Below are 5231 nucleotides of genomic sequence, written 5' to 3' on the forward strand. Positions count from 1 at the left end.
ATTTAATCATACATACACACATAAATACATATATATATGTACATATATATATATAATGTGTACCCCATAATGTATACAATCATGAAATTATGATTAGGCAAATACAAATAGTATTAATAATATATTTATAAAAACAAACCATAACAAAAATAAGTAATACATAAAATTCAGTGACATGAAATATACTTACAATGTTGTACAACTCACCCCTGTGTCTAGTGCTAGAAATTTCCATTACCCCCAAAGGAAACCCTGTACCCAATAACAGTCATTCCCCATGGTTCCTTTTCCCCAGCCCCTCACAAGCTATCAGCTGCTTCAAATTCCACCTGATTGTTCAATAAATTTAAACAATATAAGGTTGAAAAGAGTCAACCACTGATCTTTCTATTTCTGTAGGTTTACCTACTGAAGACATTTGATATAAAAGGAATCCTACAATATGTGGCCTTTTATGTCTCATTTATTTTGTTAAGTCAGGTTTCAAGGTTCATCTACATTGTAAAATGTATTATAGCTTCAGTTCTTTTATAGCCAAACATGTCACTAGATGGATATACTCCAGTTGATGAACATCTGGGTTGTTTTTACTTTCTGGATTTTATGAATGGTGTTCATTCCACTTGAGTGGAATTTGAACTCTAGCACTTGAGTCACACCTCCAGTCCCTTTTGCTTTAGGTAATTTTTCAGATAAGGTCTTGCCTTTTTGCCTGAGACAGTTTTGGTTGAAATCCTTCTACCCATTCCTCCAGCATAGTGGCATTGACAGGATTGCACCACCAGGCCTAGCTTATTTGTTGAGATAATGTTTCACTAACTTTTTGCCTGGGATGTCCTTATACTGTGAACCTGAGTAGCTGGGATTACAGGTATGATCCTAGCTTCCTGAGTAGCTAGGATTACAGGTGTGAGACACTCCTCCCAGCTACATTGTCTACTTAAAAAAATTCATACATACTTAAATGATTCATAAAGAAACACTGAAATCTCATTTAATAGGGATTATTTACTTAGCACAACCAGGTACATTTTCTCACATATTGACTTAATATGGACTGCCATCTTCTAAGAACAACTCAGTTTTTCATATCACCCTTTGAGGTAGGGAGGGGAAATGGAAGGAAGAGAGGTGAAAAACCTTGCTAAAGTACAGAGTAGAGTAGGGATTTGAACGTGTGTCTGTTACCTCCATCCTCCTTCTGTCTGATAATTATGTTGGATAGACTCATGGGAGCTGGAAAACAAAACATTTTTATTTCAGTCACTTTCCTTAGAACAACACAGTCTGTTGTATCTGATGCCCCCAAGAATAACCCCAGAGGAAGAATCTGACTGATAGAAATTAAGATGGAATTGCTCTTGGTCCCAGGAGTTATATCCATAGGAAGCAATGGATAAAAGATCCAACAAAGGGATCTTTTCACTAGGGGAACCAAGGTAGAGGAAAACTTCAGGGTATAGTGTTTGGAGTCAGCTCAAGTGTAGGCTCAAGTCTTAAATTAGGTACTTCAATAGCTTCAATTTGAGCAACATTTTTTGGCAGTAGTAAGGTTTGACCTCAGGGCTTTGTGCTTGTTAGGCAGGTGCTCTACTGCTTGAGCCACACCTCCATCCATCCAGCAACACTCTTAGCCTTTGTGTATGCCAATATTCTCAATACATATGCCAACAAAACTCAAGATGGAGATGAAAATAATGGTACCATCTTCCTACTTTGATGAGAGCATTAAGTTATAAGTGGGAACTAAATTAATGCTACCTGATTAAGGTGAAACCTTTCCCACCCACTAGCTGACCTCTCCCTGTTGAACCTCAACCCAGGCACAGCCTCCATGCAGGGAGACAATCACTTAGCAGTGACTGAGTTCATTCTTATTGGCTTTTCCACCTTTCCTTGCCTTCAGCTGATGTTCTTCCTGCTGTTTCTGCTGATGTATCTGTTCACACTGCTGGGCAGCCTGCTCATCATAGCCACCATCTTGAGTGAGCGCAGCCTCCACACGTCCATGTACCTCTTTCTGTGCACCCTGTCCATCTCTGAGATCCTCTACACCTTGGCCATCATCCCGTGCATGCTGGCCGACCTGCTGTCTACCCACCACTCCATCTCCTTCCTGGCCTGTGCTGACTGATGTTCTTTTCCTTCACATTTGGCTTCATCCACTCCTTCCTACTCACTGTCATGGGCTATGACCGTTATGTGGCCATCTGTCAACCACTGCACTACAATGTGCTCATGAGCTCCCGTGGCTGTGCCTGTCTGGTGGCATGGTCCTCGGTTGGTGGCTCTGTCATGGGAATTGTGGTCACAACAGCCATATTCAACCTCCCCTTCTGTGGCCCCAATGAGGTTCACCATTTTGCCTGTCACGTGCCACCTCTGTTGAAGTTGGTCTGTGGAAAAGATGTGCTGGTGCTGGCCAAGGTTTTGGGCCTGGTATGTATTTCAGCCCTACTGGGTTGCTTCCTCCTCCTCCTCCTCTCCTATGCCTTCATTGTGACTGCCATCTTGAGGATCCCCTCAGCTGAGGGGCGACACAATGCCTTCTCCACCTGTGCATCCCACCTCACAGTGGTGATCGTGCACTATGGCTTTGCTTCTGTCATCTACCTCAAACCCAAGGCCCCGCAGTCTCTGGAAGGAGACCCTTTGATGGGCATCACCTACACAGTCCTTACACCCTTTCTCAGCCCCATCATTTTCAGTCTCAGGAACAAGGAACTCAAGACCACCATGAAGAAGACATTGCTGAGCAAACTCTACCCAGAAAATTTATAATAAGCTATGAATCACTAAATTAGCTTCCCAATTTCTACTGTTAGAGATAATACTCCCTCAACACATAGTCACCTGTATTTTTGTAATTCTTTCCAGTTGACCAGGACCCTTTTTAGACCATATTTTAAGTGTGTTTACAAGGGTTATTCAATATTAGGGATTTATTTGGGATGGAAGGAAGCATGTATGAGAAAATAACAGGTTCAGTTGTCAAAACCAAACCTTTAGTCCCTTCCCTGTCTTCTTAAATGCAGTGTTACCAAGTATTTCAAACAACGCAAAGCTGTTATTCAATGAGAAATGGAGGGCTTCATGCCTAACAGCACCAGGTAGGTATACCTCAGATTTTTCAATCTACAAAAGACTTTTTCAGATTATTGTATAGCAGAGCAAAAAACACCCTATATTTTAGCTTGCCCAATTCTATGTAAGAGAAATTATAAAGAGCAATAAGCTGATTCCCAAGCAAATAGTTAAGTAAACCTTGATGTTTCAAGTGTGAATCATGAATACTTGTAGACAGGCAGATTAAGTCTTCATGGTAAATTCAAGGGAAAAATCTCGCTGAGAGATATTGTGTGCTGTTTGAAAGTGACATAGCACATGGGTCACCAGGGACATCTCTGCTGTATAAGGCCAATGATTGTGGAGCCCAGGAAGTAAGCTTATGTCATGGTCATACAGACTTTGCTCAACTGTTTCTCCATGAAAAGAGAGACTTATCATTGATCCCACTGAATGGAATTTATAATTTGTTAAAAATAGCCATTTTTGTGTTGGAGTAGCAAACTATACATCATTTGTCCTGAAGCATGAGTTCAACCTTTCTCCATCACTTAAGGAGTAAATACATTCTGTAACACATGGAGTGGGAGGAAGTAGGGAACCCTTTCAGTCAACACTGGGGAAACCAGAGAAGCCTTTTTCAGAATTCATGCTATGCTTTGTGTTTCTTCTTACTTCTCAGGCACATGGTGTCATTACAGCGTCACAAGGTGGGATGTGGAAAAATAGAATCACCCCTACCCATTTGATGGGGAAATTGCTGCTCCAAAGATGCATAACTCATCCAAGACCACACAGCATGGAGGAGCTAGCCTTCCAATGTGGGTCCTTTCTGACTTCCCATCCTCTCCCTTCAGTGTCTTCCTATAGTAGGTTGTGTGGGTCCTAACCCAAGCATAATGTCCATTCTCCAAATCAAATACTCCAACATTCTTAAGAGTACTTTATGGCACATGAGGCTAATTGTGACATGCCATCCTTTGGACCATGCATCTTTGGAATATCCATGGAAAAATTCAAGTCAGAAGTTCTTCATGATTTAAAATAAATTGGTCCTTTAGGAATTCCTAAGTAATTCTTACACGTTGAGCTAAGATGTCTCCCTCCCCCAGCAATAAAGCCATTCTGGCCAAGAATATGAATCAGACTTACTTGTTAAATCAAAGACCCACATGGTCTCTGACCCTACTGGACTCCCAGTGGATAGAGGACCCGGAAAATGGATGGGTACCAACTATGAGTTGGGCGCCTGTCTTATGCTAGCTTACTGTGGATACTTGGGCTACATAAGATCAGGAGGTTTGATCACCTTGCTCATCATCACACCCAGCACCAACACGGTACTTAGAATATATGTTCAATTCTTAACAAATATTTCCATGGTGCGTTAATATAATAGCCACAATGTTGAACAAATCAGATTGTTGGCTAATGTATTTACTGTGAGAAACCTCATTGTCTCTCAGAACCTTAGGAAACCATCAGTCAGACTAATCTGGGTTCAAATCTTGACTCCTGATTCAATTTCCCATTCAATTATATCAACACCGTATACATATTTTATATATCTGTGAAAACAGATGCTCACAGTAGTTGTATTTATTATTAAAAAATAACAAATATGTCCACTAATAAAGGAATGTTGAACAAATTATACAGTGAAACACAAGGCAGCCATTATAATTCCAAACTTGTACTTCATTCGAGTCCCTCTGTCCCAGGGAGACTCATCAGGTATCATGTCTTTATGGACCATCTGTACAGTAAGGTTCCCTCAAATTCTTACCTTCATCCTTTTTCAACTCCTTTCTCAACACTTGTACCTGGCTATGTAGTAGGTATCTCTAACTTAACATGTCCAAATTTCTAGCATGTGAATATCATTGTCGTATTCTCTCTCTCTCTCTCTCTCTCTCTCTCTCTCTCTCTCTCTCTCTCTGCCTCACTCTCTCTCTTTCACACACACACACACACACACACACACACACACAAAATTCATAAGCCCTCCTCTCTCTCCCAGCTCATTGCCAACCTACCAGCAACTCAGGGATGGCTCTCCCATCAAAGTGTGTTCAGATCCTGGCCCCCTCTCACCACCTCAATAGCATCCTGGTCTAAGTGACTGTCTTCTCTCAAATTGATGGTCTCTGTAGCTTCTGAATTGG

General features: G+C 41.2%; 1 pseudogene; it reads left to right on the forward strand.

Moving 5' to 3' along the window:
• Positions 1 to 1834: 1834 nt before the first annotated feature.
• LOC141416105 (olfactory receptor 10H1-like) lies at positions 1835 to 2781 on the forward strand (annotated as a pseudogene).
• The last annotated feature ends 2450 nt before the right edge of the window (positions 2782 to 5231 follow it).

This window comes from Castor canadensis, chromosome 14 (genome assembly GCF_047511655.1).
Source record: "Castor canadensis chromosome 14, mCasCan1.hap1v2, whole genome shotgun sequence".
NCBI classification, from domain to species: Eukaryota; Metazoa; Chordata; class Mammalia; order Rodentia; family Castoridae; genus Castor; species Castor canadensis.